Here is a 17522-nt window from a genome sequence, read left to right as displayed (position 1 = left end):
TTGGGAAACCAAGCTCGACTCCAATGCGTGTTTGTTCAGGAAAGCAGTGCTTGCTGGTTTCTCCCCTAGCCCTGTGCGCGCCCTAGGGCCTAGGAGGGTCTGGGCTGCCTCCCGCTCCCTGTGCACCAGTGCTTTTCTGGTGGTCGCCTGACTGGGAAGCAACTCCAAACGTGCTCTCCTTTGGGGAGAATGTGGATGGGGCCTGAAAAGGTCTTGTGTGCACTGTCCCCAGCATCACTCCCTTCGCCAGCTAGGGAGGGACCCACCTAGGGCCCATCTCAGAAAAGGCACAAAACTAGTTTCTCGGAGCTGCTTTTGCGAGAGTGAAACTCTCCGCGGGAAACCAAGCTCGGCCCCAATGCGTGTTTGCTCAGGAAAGCAGTGCTTGCTGGTTTCTCCCTTAGCCCTCTGCTCGCCATAGGGCCAAGGAGGGTCTGGCCTGCCTTCAGCTCCCTGTACGCTGGTGCATTGCTGGTTGTCTAAGGAGCTGGAAACCACCTCCAAACGTGCTGTCCTTCAGGGAGATGGTGGACGGGGCCTGAAAAGGCCTTGTGTGCACTGACCCCAGCATTCAAACCTTCGCCAGCTAGGGAGGAACGCACCTGGAGACCATCTCAGAACGGGCACAAAACTAGCTTCTGGGAGCTGCATTCGTGAAAGTGAAACTCTCCTGGGGAAACCAAGCTCAGCTCCCATGCGTGTTTGCTCAGGAAAGCAGTGCTTGCTGGTTTCTCCCCTAGCCCTGAGCTCGCCCTATGGCAGAGGATTGTCTGGGCTGCTTCCTCCTCCCTGTGCACCGTTGCAATTCTGGTAGACGCCGGAGCTGGAAACCACCTCCAAACGTGCTCCCCTTCGGGGAGAAAGCCGATGCGGCCTGAAACGGCCTTGTGTGCACTGGCCCCATCACCCCACACTTCGCCAGCTAGGGAGGGACCCACCTAGGGCCCATCACAGAAAAGGCACAAACTAGCTTCAGGGAGCAACATTCGTGAAAGTGAAACACTTCGCGGGAACCCAAGCTCAGCCACAATGCGTGTTTGCTCAGGTAAGAAATGCTTGTGGTTTCTCCCTTAGCCCTGTGCTCGCCATAGCACCAAGGAGGGTCTGGGCTGCCTCCAGCTCCCTGTGCACTGGTGCTTTGCTGGAGGTCTAAGGAGCTGGAAACCACCTCCAAACGTGCTCTCCTTCATGGCGAAGGCGGATGTGGCCTGAAAAGGCCTTGTGTGCCCTGGCCCCTGCACCCCACCCTTCGCCAGCTAGGGAGGGACCCACCTAGGACCCACCTCAAAAACGGCACAAAACGAGCTTCTGGGAGCTGCATTCGCGAAAGTGAAACTCTCCTCGGGAAACCAAGCTCAGCCCCAATGCGTGTGTGCTCAGGAAAGCAGCGCTTGTGGTTTCCCCCCTAGCCCTGTTCTCGCCCTAGGGCCAAGGAGGGTCCGGGCTGCCTCCCACTCCCTGTGCACTGGTGCTCTGCTGGTGGTCTGAGGAGATGGAAAACACCTCCAAACGTGCTCTCTTTTGAGGGGAAGGTGGATGGGGCCTGAAAAGGCCTTGTGTGCACTGGCCCCAGCATCCCACCCTTCGCCAGCTAGGGAGGGACCCACCTAGGGCCCCTCTCAGAAATGGCACAAAACTAGCTTCTCGGAGCTGCATTTGCGAAAGTGAAAGTCTCCTTGGGAAACCAAGCTCGACTCCAATGCGTGTTTGTTCAGGAAAGCAGTGCTTGCTGGTTTCTCCCCTAGCCCTGTGCGCGCCCTAGGGCCTAGGAGGGTCTGGGCTGCCTCCCGCTCCCTGTGCACCAGTGCTTTTCTGGTGGTCGCCTGACTGGGAAGCAACTCCAAACGTGCTCTCCTTTGGGGAGAATGTGGATGGGGCCTGAAAAGGTCTTGTGTGCACTGTCCCCAGCATCACTCCCTTCGCCAGCTAGGGAGGGACCCACCTAGGGCCCATCTCAGAAAAGGCACAAAACTAGTTTCTCGGAGCTGCTTTTGCGAGAGTGAAACTCTCCGCGGGAAACCAAGCTCGGCCCCAATGCGTGTTTGCTCAGGAAAGCAGTGCTTGCTGGTTTCTCCCTTAGCCCTCTGCTCGCCATAGGGCCAAGGAGGGTCTGGCCTGCCTTCAGCTCCCTGTACGCTGGTGCATTGCTGGTTGTCTAAGGAGCTGGAAACCACCTCCAAACGTGCTGTCCTTCAGGGAGATGGTGGACGGGGCCTGAAAAGGCCTTGTGTGCACTGACCCCAGCATTCAAACCTTCGCCAGCTAGGGAGGAACGCACCTGGAGACCATCTCAGAACGGGCACAAAACTAGCTTCTGGGAGCTGCATTCGTGAAAGTGAAACTCTCCTGGGGAAACCAAGCTCAGCTCCCATGCGTGTTTGCTCAGGAAAGCAGTGCTTGCTGGTTTCTCCCCTAGCCCTGAGCTCGCCCTATGGCAGAGGATTGTCTGGGCTGCTTCCTCCTCCCTGTGCACCGTTGCAATTCTGGTAGACGCCGGAGCTGGAAACCACCTCCAAACGTGCTCCCCTTCGGGGAGAAAGCCGATGCGGCCTGAAACGGCCTTGTGTGCACTGGCCCCATCACCCCACACTTCGCCAGCTAGGGAGGGACCCACCTAGGGCCCATCACAGAAAAGGCACAAACTAGCTTCAGGGAGCAACATTCGTGAAAGTGAAACACTTCGCGGGAACCCAAGCTCAGCCACAATGCGTGTTTGCTCAGGTAAGAAATGCTTGTGGTTTCTCCCTTAGCCCTGTGCTCGCCATAGCACCAAGGAGGGTCTGGGCTGCCTCCAGCTCCCTGTGCACTGGTGCTTTGCTGGAGGTCTAAGGAGCTGGAAACCACCTCCAAACGTGCTCTCCTTCATGGCGAAGGCGGATGTGGCCTGAAAAGGCCTTGTGTGCCCTGGCCCCTGCACCCCACCCTTCGCCAGCTAGGGAGGGACCCACCTAGGACCCACCTCAAAAACGGCACAAAACGAGCTTCTGGGAGCTGCATTCGCGAAAGTGAAACTCTCCTCGGGAAACCAAGCTCAGCCCCAATGCGTGTGTGCTCAGGAAAGCAGCGCTTGTGGTTTCCCCGCTAGCCCTGTTCTGGCCCTAGGGCCAAGGAGGGTCCGGGCTGCCTCCCACTCCCTGTGCACTGGTGCTCTGCTGGTGGTCTGAGGAGATGGAAAACACCTCCAAACGTGCTCTCTTTTGAGGGGAAGGTGGATGGGGCCTGAAAAGGCCTTGTGTGCACTGGCCCCAGCATCCCACCCTTCGCCAGCTAGGGAGGGACCCACCTAGGGCCCCTCTCAGAAATGGCACAAAACTAGCTTCTCGGAGCTGCATTTGCGAAAGTGAAAGTCTCCTTGGGAAACCAAGCTCGACTCCAATGCGTGTTTGTTCAGGAAAGCAGTGCTTGCTGGTTTCTCCCCTAGCCCTGTGCGCGCCCTAGGGCCTAGGAGGGTCTGGGCTGCCTCCCGCTCCCTGTGCACCAGTGCTTTTCTGGTGGTCGCCTGACTGGGAAGCAACTCCAAACGTGCTCTCCTTTGGGGAGAATGTGGATGGGGCCTGAAAAGGTCTTGTGTGCACTGTCCCCAGCATCACTCCCTTCGCCAGCTAGGGAGGGACCCACCTAGGGCCCATCTCAGAAAAGGCACAAAACTAGTTTCTCGGAGCTGCTTTTGCGAGAGTGAAACTCTCCGCGGGAAACCAAGCTCGGCCCCAATGCGTGTTTGCTCAGGAAAGCAGTGCTTGCTGGTTTCTCCCTTAGCCCTCTGCTCGCCATAGGGCCAAGGAGGGTCTGGCCTGCCTTCAGCTCCCTGTACGCTGGTGCATTGCTGGTTGTCTAAGGAGCTGGAAACCACCTCCAAACGTGCTGTCCTTCAGGGAGATGGTGGACGGGGCCTGAAAAGGCCTTGTGTGCACTGACCCCAGCATTCAAACCTTCGCCAGCTAGGGAGGAACGCACCTGGAGACCATCTCAGAACGGGCACAAAACTAGCTTCTGGGAGCTGCATTCGTGAAAGTGAAACTCTCCTGGGGAAACCAAGCTCAGCTCCCATGCGTGTTTGCTCAGGAAAGCAGTGCTTGCTGGTTTCTCCCCTAGCCCTGAGCTCGCCCTATGGCAGAGGATTGTCTGGGCTGCTTCCTCCTCCCTGTGCACCGTTGCAATTCTGGTAGACGCCGGAGCTGGAAACCACCTCCAAACGTGCTCCCCTTCGGGGAGAAAGCCGATGCGGCCTGAAACGGCCTTGTGTGCACTGGCCCCATCACCCCACACTTCGCCAGCTAGGGAGGGACCCACCTAGGGCCCATCACAGAAAAGGCACAAACTAGCTTCAGGGAGCAACATTCGTGAAAGTGAAACACTTCGCGGGAACCCAAGCTCAGCCACAATGCGTGTTTGCTCAGGTAAGAAATGCTTGTGGTTTCTCCCTTAGCCCTGTGCTCGCCATAGCACCAAGGAGGGTCTGGGCTGCCTCCAGCTCCCTGTGCACTGGTGCTTTGCTGGAGGTCTAAGGAGCTGGAAACCACCTCCAAACGTGCTCTCCTTCATGGCGAAGGCGGATGTGGCCTGAAAAGGCCTTGTGTGCCCTGGCCCCTGCACCCCACCCTTCGCCAGCTAGGGAGGGACCCACCTAGGACCCACCTCAAAAACGGCACAAAACGAGCTTCTGGGAGCTGCATTCGCGAAAGTGAAACTCTCCTCGGGAAACCAAGCTCAGCCCCAATGCGTGTGTGCTCAGGAAAGCAGCGCTTGTGGTTTCCCCGCTAGCCCTGTTCTGGCCCTAGGGCCAAGGAGGGTCCGGGCTGCCTCCCACTCCCTGTGCACTGGTGCTCTGCTGGTGGTCTGAGGAGATGGAAAACACCTCCAAACGTGCTCTCTTTTGAGGGGAAGGTGGATGGGGCCTGAAAAGGCCTTGTGTGCACTGGCCCCAGCATCCCACCCTTCGCCAGCTAGGGAGGGACCCACCTAGGGCCCCTCTCAGAAATGGCACAAAACTAGCTTCTCGGAGCTGCATTTGCGAAAGTGAAAGTCTCCTTGGGAAACCAAGCTCGACTCCAATGCGTGTTTGTTCAGGAAAGCAGTGCTTGCTGGTTTCTCCCCTAGCCCTGTGCGCGCCCTAGGGCCTAGGAGGGTCTGGGCTGCCTCCCGCTCCCTGTGCACCAGTGCTTTTCTGGTGGTCGCCTGACTGGGAAGCAACTCCAAACGTGCCTTCCTTTGGGGAGAATGTGGATGGGGCCTGAAAAGGTCTTGTGTGCACTGTCCCCAGCATCACTCCCTTCGCCAGCTAGGGAGGGACCCACCTAGGGCCCATCTCAGAAAAGGCACAAAACTAGTTTCTCGGAGCTGCTTTTGCGAGAGTGAAACTCTCCGCGGGAAACCAAGCTCGGCCCCAATGCGTGTTTGCTCAGGAAAGCAGTGCTTGCTGGTTTCTCCCTTAGCCCTCTGCTCGCCATAGGGCCAAGGAGGGTCTGGCCTGCCTTCAGCTCCCTGTACGCTGGTGCATTGCTGGTTGTCTAAGGAGCTGGAAACCACCTCCAAACGTGCTGTCCTTCAGGGAGATGGTGGACGGGGCCTGAAAAGGCCTTGTGTGCACTGACCCCAGCATTCAAACCTTCGCCAGCTAGGGAGGAACGCACCTGGAGACCATCTCAGAACGGGCACAAAACTAGCTTCTGGGAGCTGCATTCGTGAAAGTGAAACTCTCCTGGGGAAACCAAGCTCAGCTCCCATGCGTGTTTGCTCAGGAAAGCAGTGCTTGCTGGTTTCTCCCCTAGCCCTGAGCTCGCCCTATGGCAGAGGATTGTCTGGGCTGCTTCCTCCTCCCTGTGCACCGTTGCAATTCTGGTAGACGCCGGAGCTGGAAACCACCTCCAAACGTGCTCCCCTTCGGGGAGAAAGCCGATGCGGCCTGAAACGGCCTTGTGTGCACTGGCCCCATCACCCCACACTTCGCCAGCTAGGGAGGGACCCACCTAGGGCCCATCACAGAAAAGGCACAAACTAGCTTCAGGGAGCAACATTCGTGAAAGTGAAACACTTCGCGGGAACCCAAGCTCAGCCACAATGCGTGTTTGCTCAGGTAAGAAATGCTTGTGGTTTCTCCCTTAGCCCTGTGCTCGCCATAGCACCAAGGAGGGTCTGGGCTGCCTCCAGCTCCCTGTGCACTGGTGCTTTGCTGGAGGTCTAAGGAGCTGGAAACCACCTCCAAACGTGCTCTCCTTCATGGCGAAGGCGGATGTGGCCTGAAAAGGCCTTGTGTGCCCTGGCCCCTGCACCCCACCCTTCGCCAGCTAGGGAGGGACCCACCTAGGACCCACCTCAAAAACGGCACAAAACGAGCTTCTGGGAGCTGCATTCGCGAAAGTGAAACTCTCCTCGGGAAACCAAGCTCAGCCCCAATGCGTGTGTGCTCAGGAAAGCAGCGCTTGTGGTTTCCCCGCTAGCCCTGTTCTGGCCCTAGGGCCAAGGAGGGTCCGGGCGGCCTCCCACTCCCTGTGCACTGGTGCTCTGCTGGTGGTCTGAGGAGATGGAAAACACCTCCAAACGTGCTCTCTTTTGAGGGGAAGGTGGATGGGGCCTGAAAAGGCCTTGTGTGCACTGGCCCCAGCATCCCACCCTTCGCCAGCTAGGGAGGGACCCACCTAGGGCCCCTCTCAGAAATGGCACAAAACTAGCTTCTCGGAGCTGCATTTGCGAAAGTGAAAGTCTCCTTGGGAAACCAAGCTCGACTCCAATGCGTGTTTGTTCAGGAAAGCAGTGCTTGCTGGTTTCTCCCCTAGCCCTGTGCGCGCCCTAGGGCCTAGGAGGGTCTGGGCTGCCTCCCGCTCCCTGTGCACCAGTGCTTTTCTGGTGGTCGCCTGACTGGGAAGCAACTCCAAACGTGCTCTCCTTTGGGGAGAATGTGGATGGGGCCTGAAAAGGTCTTGTGTGCACTGTCCCCAGCATCACTCCCTTCGCCAGCTAGGGAGGGACCCACCTAGGGCCCATCTCAGAAAAGGCACAAAACTAGTTTCTCGGAGCTGCTTTTGCGAGAGTGAAACTCTCCGCGGGAAACCAAGCTCGGCCCCAATGCGTGTTTGCTCAGGAAAGCAGTGCTTGCTGGTTTCTCCCTTAGCCCTCTGCTCGCCATAGGGCCAAGGAGGGTCTGGCCTGCCTTCAGCTCCCTGTACGCTGGTGCATTGCTGGTTGTCTAAGGAGCTGGAAACCACCTCCAAACGTGCTGTCCTTCAGGGAGATGGTGGACGGGGCCTGAAAAGGCCTTGTGTGCACTGACCCCAGCATTCAAACCTTCGCCAGCTAGGGAGGAACGCACCTGGAGACCATCTCAGAACGGGCACAAAACTAGCTTCTGGGAGCTGCATTCGTGAAAGTGAAACTCTCCTGGGGAAACCAAGCTCAGCTCCCATGCGTGTTTGCTCAGGAAAGCAGTGCTTGCTGGTTTCTCCCCTAGCCCTGAGCTCGCCCTATGGCAGAGGATTGTCTGGGCTGCTTCCTCCTCCCTGTGCACCGTTGCAATTCTGGTAGACGCCGGAGCTGGAAACCACCTCCAAACGTGCTCCCCTTCGGGGAGAAAGCCGATGCGGCCTGAAACGGCCTTGTGTGCACTGGCCCCATCACCCCACACTTCGCCAGCTAGGGAGGGACCCACCTAGGGCCCATCACAGAAAAGGCACAAACTAGCTTCAGGGAGCAACATTCGTGAAAGTGAAACACTTCGCGGGAACCCAAGCTCAGCCACAATGCGTGTTTGCTCAGGTAAGAAATGCTTGTGGTTTCTCCCTTAGCCCTGTGCTCGCCATAGCACCAAGGAGGGTCTGGGCTGCCTCCAGCTCCCTGTGCACTGGTGCTTTGCTGGAGGTCTAAGGAGCTGGAAACCACCTCCAAACGTGCTCTCCTTCATGGCGAAGGCGGATGTGGCCTGAAAAGGCCTTGTGTGCCCTGGCCCCTGCACCCCACCCTTCGCCAGCTAGGGAGGGACCCACCTAGGACCCACCTCAAAAACGGCACAAAACGAGCTTCTGGGAGCTGCATTCGCGAAAGTGAAACTCTCCTCGGGAAACCAAGCTCAGCCCCAATGCGTGTGTGCTCAGGAAAGCAGCGCTTGTGGTTTTCCCCGCTAGCCCTGTTCTGGCCCTAGGGCCAAGGAGGGTCCGGGCTGCCTCCCACTCCCTGTGCACTGGTGCTCTGCTGGTGGTCTGAGGAGATGGAAAACACCTCCAAACGTGCTCTCTTTTGAGGGGAAGGTGGATGGGGCCTGAAAAGGCCTTGTGTGCACTGGCCCCAGCATCCCACCCTTCGCCAGCTAGGGAGGGACCCACCTAGGGCCCCTCTCAGAAATGGCACAAAACTAGCTTCTCGGAGCTGCATTTGCGAAAGTGAAAGTCTCCTTGGGAAACCAAGCTCGACTCCAATGCGTGTTTGTTCAGGAAAGCAGTGCTTGCTGGTTTCTCCCCTAGCCCTGTGCGCGCCCTAGGGCCTAGGAGGGTCTGGGCTGCCTCCCGCTCCCTGTGCACCAGTGCTTTTCTGGTGGTCGCCTGACTGGGAAGCAACTCCAAACGTGCTCTCCTTTGGGGAGAATGTGGATGGGGCCTGAAAAGGTCTTGTGTGCACTGTCCCCAGCATCACTCCCTTCGCCAGCTAGGGAGGGACCCACCTAGGGCCCATCTCAGAAAAGGCACAAAACTAGTTTCTCGGAGCTGCTTTTGCGAGAGTGAAACTCTCCGCGGGAAACCAAGCTCGGCCCCAATGCGTGTTTGCTCAGGAAAGCAGTGCTTGCTGGTTTCTCCCTTAGCCCTCTGCTCGCCATAGGGCCAAGGAGGGTCTGGCCTGCCTTCAGCTCCCTGTACACTGGTGCATTGCTGGTTGTCTAAGGAGCTGGAAACCACCTCCAAACGTGCTGTCCTTCAGGGAGATGGTGGACGGGGCCTGAAAAGGCCTTGTGTGCACTGACCCCAGCATTCAAACCTTCGCCAGCTAGGGAGGAACGCACCTGGAGACCATCTCAGAACGGGCACAAAACTAGCTTCTGGGAGCTGCATTCGTGAAAGTGAAACTCTCCTGGGGAAACCAAGCTCAGCTCCCATGCGTGTTTGCTCAGGAAAGCAGTGCTTGCTGGTTTCTCCCCTAGCCCTGAGCTCGCCCTATGGCAGAGGATTGTCTGGGCTGCTTCCTCCTCCCTGTGCACCGTTGCAATTCTGGTAGACGCCGGAGCTGGAAACCACCTCCAAACGTGCTCCCCTTCGGGGAGAAAGCCGATGCGGCCTGAAACGGCCTTGTGTGCACTGGCCCCATCACCCCACACTTCGCCAGCTAGGGAGGGACCCACCTAGGGCCCATCACAGAAAAGGCACAAACTAGCTTCAGGGAGCAACATTCGTGAAAGTGAAACACTTCGCGGGAACCCAAGCTCAGCCACAATGCGTGTTTGCTCAGGTAAGAAATGCTTGTGGTTTCTCCCTTAGCCCTGTGCTCGCCATAGCACCAAGGAGGGTCTGGGCTGCCTCCAGCTCCCTGTGCACTGGTGCTTTGCTGGAGGTCTAAGGAGCTGGAAACCACCTCCAAACGTGCTCTCCTTCATGGCGAAGGCGGATGTGGCCTGAAAAGGCCTTGTGTGCCCTGGCCCCTGCACCCCACCCTTCGCCAGCTAGGGAGGGACCCACCTAGGACCCACCTCAAAAACGGCACAAAACGAGCTTCTGGGAGCTGCATTCGCGAAAGTGAAACTCTCCTCGGGAAACCAAGCTCAGCCCCAATGCGTGTGTGCTCAGGAAAGCAGCGCTTGTGGTTTCCCCGCTAGCCCTGTTCTGGCCCTAGGGCCAAGGAGGGTCCGGGCTGCCTCCCACTCCCTGTGCACTGGTGCTCTGCTGGTGGTCTGAGGAGATGGAAAACACCTCCAAACGTGCTCTCTTTTGAGGGGAAGGTGGATGGGGCCTGAAAAGGCCTTGTGTGCACTGGCCCCAGCATCCCACCCTTCGCCAGCTAGGCAGGGACCCACCTAGGGCCCCTCTCAGAAATGGCACAAAACTAGCTTCTCGGAGCTGCATTTGCGAAAGTGAAAGTCTCCTTGGGAAACCAAGCTCGACTCCAATGCGTGTTTGTTCAGGAAAGCAGTGCTTGCTGGTTTCTCCCCTAGCCCTGTGCGCGCCCTAGGGCCTAGGAGGGTCTGGGCTGCCTCCCGCTCCCTGTGCACCAGTGCTTTTCTGGTGGTCGCCTGACTGGGAAGCAACTCCAAACGTGCTCTCCTTTGGGGAGAATGTGGATGGGGCCTGAAAAGGTCTTGTGTGCACTGTCCCCAGCATCACTCCCTTCGCCAGCTAGGGAGGGACCCACCTAGGGCCCATCTCAGAAAAGGCACAAAACTAGTTTCTCGGAGCTGCTTTTGCGAGAGTGAAACTCTCCGCGGGAAACCAAGCTCGGCCCCAATGCGTGTTTGCTCAGGAAAGCAGTGCTTGCTGGTTTCTCCCTTAGCCCTCTGCTCGCCATAGGGCCAAGGAGGGTCTGGCCTGCCTTCAGCTCCCTGTACACTGGTGCATTGCTGGTTGTCTAAGGAGCTGGAAACCACCTCCAAACGTGCTGTCCTTCAGGGAGATGGTGGACGGGGCCTGAAAAGGCCTTGTGTGCACTGACCCCAGCATTCAAACCTTCGCCAGCTAGGGAGGAACGCACCTGGAGACCATCTCAGAACGGGCACAAAACTAGCTTCTGGGAGCTGCATTCGTGAAAGTGAAACTCTCCTGGGGAAACCAAGCTCAGCTCCCATGCGTGTTTGCTCAGGAAAGCAGTGCTTGCTGGTTTCTCCCCTAGCCCTGAGCTCGCCCTATGGCAGAGGATTGTCTGGGCTGCTTCCTCCTCCCTGTGCACCGTTGCAATTCTGGTAGACGCCGGAGCTGGAAACCACCTCCAAACGTGCTCCCCTTCGGGGAGAAAGCCGATGCGGCCTGAAACGGCCTTGTGTGCACTGGCCCCATCACCCCACACTTCGCCAGCTAGGGAGGGACCCACCTAGGGCCCATCACAGAAAAGGCACAAACTAGCTTCAGGGAGCAACATTCGTGAAAGTGAAACACTTCGCGGGAACCCAAGCTCAGCCACAATGCGTGTTTGCTCAGGTAAGAAATGCTTGTGGTTTCTCCCTTAGCCCTGTGCTCGCCATAGCACCAAGGAGGGTCTGGGCTGCCTCCAGCTCCCTGTGCACTGGTGCTTTGCTGGAGGTCTAAGGAGCTGGAAACCACCTCCAAACGTGCTCTCCTTCATGGCGAAGGCGGATGTGGCCTGAAAAGGCCTTGTGTGCCCTGGCCCCTGCACCCCACCCTTCGCCAGCTAGGGAGGGACCCACCTAGGACCCACCTCAAAAACGGCACAAAACGAGCTTCTGGGAGCTGCATTCGCGAAAGTGAAACTCTCCTCGGGAAACCAAGCTCAGCCCCAATGCGTGTGTGCTCAGGAAAGCAGCGCTTGTGGTTTCCCCGCTAGCCCTGTTCTGGCCCTAGGGCCAAGGAGGGTCCGGGCTGCCTCCCACTCCCTGTGCACTGGTGCTCTGCTGGTGGTCTGAGGAGATGGAAAACACCTCCAAACGTGCTCTCTTTTGAGGGGAAGGTGGATGGGGCCTGAAAAGGCCTTGTGTGCACTGGCCCCAGCATCCCACCCTTCGCCAGCTAGGGAGGGACCCACCTAGGGCCCCTCTCAGAAATGGCACAAAACTAGCTTCTCGGAGCTGCATTTGCGAAAGTGAAAGTCTCCTTGGGAAACCAAGCTCGACTCCAATGCGTGTTTGTTCAGGAAAGCAGTGCTTGCTGGTTTCTCCCCTAGCCCTGTGCGCGCCCTAGGGCCTAGGAGGGTCTGGGCTGCCTCCCGCTCCCTGTGCACCAGTGCTTTTCTGGTGGTCGCCTGACTGGGAAGCAACTCCAAACGTGCTCTCCTTTGGGGAGAATGTGGATGGGGCCTGAAAAGGTCTTGTGTGCACTGTCCCCAGCATCACTCCCTTCGCCAGCTAGGGAGGGACCCACCTAGGGCCCATCTCAGAAAAGGCACAAAACTAGTTTCTCGGAGCTGCTTTTGCGAGAGTGAAACTCTCCGCGGGAAACCAAGCTCGGCCCCAATGCGTGTTTGCTCAGGAAAGCAGTGCTTGCTGGTTTCTCCCTTAGCCCTCTGCTCGCCATAGGGCCAAGGAGGGTCTGGCCTGCCTTCAGCTCCCTGTACACTGGTGCATTGCTGGTTGTCTAAGGAGCTGGAAACCACCTCCAAACGTGCTGTCCTTCAGGGAGATGGTGGACGGGGCCTGAAAAGGCCTTGTGTGCACTGACCCCAGCATTCAAACCTTCGCCAGCTAGGGAGGAACGCACCTGGAGACCATCTCAGAACGGGCACAAAACTAGCTTCTGGGAGCTGCATTCGTGAAAGTGAAACTCTCCTGGGGAAACCAAGCTCAGCTCCCATGCGTGTTTGCTCAGGAAAGCAGTGCTTGCTGGTTTCTCCCCTAGCCCTGAGCTCGCCCTATGGCAGAGGATTGTCTGGGCTGCATCCTCCTCCCTGTGCACCGTTGCAATTCTGGTAGACGCCGGAGCTGGAAACCACCTCCAAACGTGCTCCCCTTCGGGGAGAAAGCCGATGCGGCCTGAAACGGCCTTGTGTGCACTGGCCCCATCACCCCACACTTCGCCAGCTAGGGAGGGACCCACCTAGGGCCCATCACAGAAAAGGCACAAACTAGCTTCAGGGAGCAACATTCGTGAAAGTGAAACACTTCGCGGGAACCCAAGCTCAGCCACAATGCGTGTTTGCTCAGGTAAGAAATGCTTGTGGTTTCTCCCTTAGCCCTGTGCTCGCCATAGCACCAAGGAGGGTCTGGGCTGCCTCCAGCTCCCTGTGCACTGGTGCTTTGCTGGAGGTCTAAGGAGCTGGAAACCACCTCCAAACGTGCTCTCCTTCATGGCGAAGGCGGATGTGGCCTGAAAAGGCCTTGTGTGCCCTGGCCCCTGCACCCCACCCTTCGCCAGCTAGGGAGGGACCCACCTAGGACCCACCTCAAAAACGGCACAAAACGAGCTTCTGGGAGCTGCATTCGCGAAAGTGAAACTCTCCTCGGGAAACCAAGCTCAGCCCCAATGCGTGTGTGCTCAGGAAAGCAGCGCTTGTGGTTTCCCCCCTAGCCCTGTTCTCGCCCTAGGGCCAAGGAGGGTCCGGGCTGCCTCCCACTCCCTGTGCACTGGTGCTCTGCTGGTGGTCTGAGGAGATGGAAAACACCTCCAAACGTGCTCTCTTTTGAGGGGAAGGTGGATGGGGCCTGAAAAGGCCTTGTGTGCACTGGCCCCAGCATCCCACCCTTCGCCAGCTAGGGAGGGACCCACCTAGGGCCCCTCTCAGAAATGGCACAAAACTAGCTTCTCGGAGCTGCATTTGCGAAAGTGAAAGTCTCCTTGGGAAACCAAGCTCGACTCCAATGCGTGTTTGTTCAGGAAAGCAGTGCTTGCTGGTTTCTCCCCTAGCCCTGTGCGCGCCCTAGGGCCTAGGAGGGTCTGGGCTGCCTCCCGCTCCCTGTGCACCAGTGCTTTTCTGGTGGTCGCCTGACTGGGAAGCAACTCCAAACGTGCTCTCCTTTGGGGAGAATGTGGATGGGGCCTGAAAAGGTCTTGTGTGCACTGTCCCCAGCATCACTCCCTTCGCCAGCTAGGGAGGGACCCACCTAGGGCCCATCTCAGAAAAGACACAAAACTAGTTTCTCGGAGCTGCTTTTGCGAGAGTGAAACTCTCCGCGGGAAACCAAGCTCGGCCCCAATGCGTGTTTGCTCAGGAAAGCAGTGCTTGCTGGTTTCTCCCTTAGCCCTCTGCTCGCCATAGGGCCAAGGAGGGTCTGGCCTGCCTTCAGCTCCCTGTACGCTGGTGCATTGCTGGTTGTCTAAGGAGCTGGAAACCACCTCCAAACGTGCTGTCCTTCAGGGAGATGGTGGACGGGGCCTGAAAAGGCCTTGTGTGCACTGACCCCAGCATTCAAACCTTCGCCAGCTAGGGAGGAACGCACCTGGAGACCATCTCAGAACGGGCACAAAACTAGCTTCTGGGAGCTGCATTCGTGAAAGTGAAACTCTCCTGGGGAAACCAAGCTCAGCTCCCATGCGTGTTTGCTCAGGAAAGCAGTGCTTGCTGGTTTCTCCCCTAGCCCTGAGCTCGCCCTATGGCAGAGGATTGTCTGGGCTGCTTCCTCCTCCCTGTGCACCGTTGCAATTCTGGTAGACGCCGGAGCTGGAAACCACCTCCAAACGTGCTCCCCTTCGGGGAGAAAGCCGATGCGGCCTGAAACGGCCTTGTGTGCACTGGCCCCATCACCCCACACTTCGCCAGCTAGGGAGGGACCCACCTAGGGCCCATCACAGAAAAGGCACAAACTAGCTTCAGGGAGCAACATTCGTGAAAGTGAAACACTTCGCGGGAACCCAAGCTCAGCCACAATGCGTGTTTGCTCAGGTAAGAAATGCTTGTGGTTTCTCCCTTAGCCCTGTGCTCGCCATAGCACCAAGGAGGGTCTGGGCTGCCTCCAGCTCCCTGTGCACTGGTGCTTTGCTGGAGGTCTAAGGAGCTGGAAACCACCTCCAAACGTGCTCTCCTTCATGGCGAAGGCGGATGTGGCCTGAAAAGGCCTTGTGTGCCCTGGCCCCTGCACCCCACCCTTCGCCAGCTAGGGAGGGACCCACCTAGGACCCACCTCAAAAACGGCACAAAACGAGCTTCTGGGAGCTGCATTCGCGAAAGTGAAACTCTCCTCGGGAAACCAAGCTCAGCCCCAATGCGTGTGTGCTCAGGAAAGCAGCGCTTGTGGTTTCCCCCCTAGCCCTGTTCTCGCCCTAGGGCCAAGGAGGGTCCGGGCTGCCTCCCACTCCCTGTGCACTGGTGCTCTGCTGGTGGTCTGAGGAGATGGAAAACACCTCCAAACGTGCTCTCTTTTGAGGGGAAGGTGGATGGGGCCTGAAAAGGCCTTGTGTGCACTGGCCCCAGCATCCCACCCTTCGCCAGCTAGGGAGGGACCCACCTAGGGCCCCTCTCAGAAATGGCACAAAACTAGCTTCTCGGAGCTGCATTTGCGAAAGTGAAAGTCTCCTTGGGAAACCAAGCTCGACTCCAATGCGTGTTTGTTCAGGAAAGCAGTGCTTGCTGGTTTCTCCCCTAGCCCTGTGCGCGCCCTAGGGCCTAGGAGGGTCTGGGCTGCCTCCCGCTCCCTGTGCACCAGTGCTTTTCTGGTGGTCGCCTGACTGGGAAGCAACTCCAAACGTGCTCTCCTTTGGGGAGAATGTGGATGGGGCCTGAAAAGGTCTTGTGTGCACTGTCCCCAGCATCACTCCCTTCGCCAGCTAGGGAGGGACCCACCTAGGGCCCATCTCAGAAAAGGCACAAAACTAGTTTCTCGGAGCTGCTTTTGCGAGAGTGAAACTCTCCGCGGGAAACCAAGCTCGGCCCCAATGCGTGTTTGCTCAGGAAAGCAGTGCTTGCTGGTTTCTCCCTTAGCCCTCTGCTCGCCATAGGGCCAAGGAGGGTCTGGCCTGCCTTCAGCTCCCTGTACGCTGGTGCATTGCTGGTTGTCTAAGGAGCTGGAAACCACCTCCAAACGTGCTGTCCTTCAGGGAGATGGTGGACGGGGCCTGAAAAGGCCTTGTGTGCACTGACCCCAGCATTCAAACCTTCGCCAGCTAGGGAGGAACGCACCTGGAGACCATCTCAGAACGGGCACAAAACTAGCTTCTGGGAGCTGCATTCGTGAAAGTGAAACTCTCCTGGGGAAACCAAGCTCAGCTCCCATGCGTGTTTGCTCAGGAAAGCAGTGCTTGCTGGTTTCTCCCCTAGCCCTGAGCTCGCCCTATGGCAGAGGATTGTCTGGGCTGCTTCCTCCTCCCTGTGCACCGTTGCAATTCTGGTAGACGCCGGAGCTGGAAACCACCTCCAAACGTGCTCCCCTTCGGGGAGAAAGCCGATGCGGCCTGAAACGGCCTTGTGTGCACTGGCCCCATCACCCCACACTTCGCCAGCTAGGGAGGGACCCACCTAGGGCCCATCACAGAAAAGGCACAAACTAGCTTCAGGGAGCAACATTCGTGAAAGTGAAACACTTCGCGGGAACCCAAGCTCAGCCACAATGCGTGTTTGCTCAGGTAAGAAATGCTTGTGGTTTCTCCCTTAGCCCTGTGCTCGCCATAGCACCAAGGAGGGTCTGGGCTGCCTCCAGCTCCCTGTGCACTGGTGCTTTGCTGGAGGTCTAAGGAGCTGGAAACCACCTCCAAACGTGCTCTCCTTCATGGCGAAGGCGGATGTGGCCTGAAAAGGCCTTGTGTGCCCTGGCCCCTGCACCCCACCCTTCGCCAGCTAGGGAGGGACCCACCTAGGACCCACCTCAAAAACGGCACAAAACGAGCTTCTGGGAGCTGCATTCGCGAAAGTGAAACTCTCCTCGGGAAACCAAGCTCAGCCCCAATGCGTGTGTGCTCAGGAAAGCAGCGCTTGTGATTTCCCCGCTAGCCCTGTTCTCGCCCTAGGGCCAAGGAGGGTCCGGGCTGCCTCCCACTCCCTGTGCACTGGTGCTCTGCTGGTGGTCTGAGGAGATGGAAAACACCTCCAAACGTGCTCTCTTTTGAGGGGAAGGTGGATGGGGCCTGAAAAGGCCTTGTGTGCACTGGCCCCAGCATCCCACCCTTCGCCAGCTAGGGAGGGACCCACCTAGGGCCCCTCTCAGAAATGGCACAAAACTAGCTTCTTGGAGCTGCATTTGCGAAAGTGAAAGTCTCCTTGGGAAACCAAGCTCGACTCCAATGCGTGTTTGTTCAGGAAAGCAGTGCTTGCTGGTTTCTCCCCTAGCCCTGTGCGCGCCCTAGGGCCTAGGAGGGTCTGGGCTGCCTCCCGCTCCCTGTGCACCAGTGCTTTTCTGGTGGTCGCCTGACTGGGAAGCAACTCCAAACGTGCTCTCCTTTGGGGAGAATGTGGATGGGGCCTGAAAAGGTCTTGTGTGCACTGTCCCCAGCATCACTCCCTTCGCCAGCTAGGGAGGGACCCACCTAGGGCCCATCTCAGAAAAGGCACAAAACTAGTTTCTCGGAGCTGCTTTTGCGAGAGTGAAACTCTCCGCGGGAAACCAAGCTCGGCCCCAATGCGTGTTTGCTCAGGAAAGCAGTGCTTGCTGGTTTCTCCCTTAGCCCTCTGCTCGCCATAGGGCCAAGGAGGGTCTGGCCTGCCTTCAGCTCCCTGTACGCTGGTGCATTGCTGGTTGTCTAAGGAGCTGGAAACCACCTCCAAACGTGCTGTCCTTCAGGGAGATGGTGGACGGGGCCTGAAAAGGCCTTGTGTGCACTGACCCCAGCATTCAAACCTTCGCCAGCTAGGGAGGAACGCACCTGGAGACCATCTCAGAACGGGCACAAAACTAGCTTCTGGGAGCTGCATTCGTGAAAGTGAAACTCTCCTGGGGAAACCAAGCTCAGCTCCAATGCGTGTTTGCTCAGGAAAGCAGTGCTTGCTGGTTTCTCCCCTAGCCCTGAGCTCGCCCTATGGCA

This window comes from Sus scrofa, chromosome 1, assembly GCF_054392235.1.
Source record: "Sus scrofa isolate SSC_HxYL_T2T_F1_AM1 chromosome 1, Sscrofa_HxYL_maternal_Yorkshire_Landrace_v2.0, whole genome shotgun sequence".
Lineage (NCBI taxonomy): Eukaryota > Metazoa > Chordata > Mammalia > Artiodactyla > Suidae > Sus > Sus scrofa.
The sequence above is the reverse complement of the archived record's forward strand: the minus strand, read 5'-3'. Positions refer to the sequence as shown.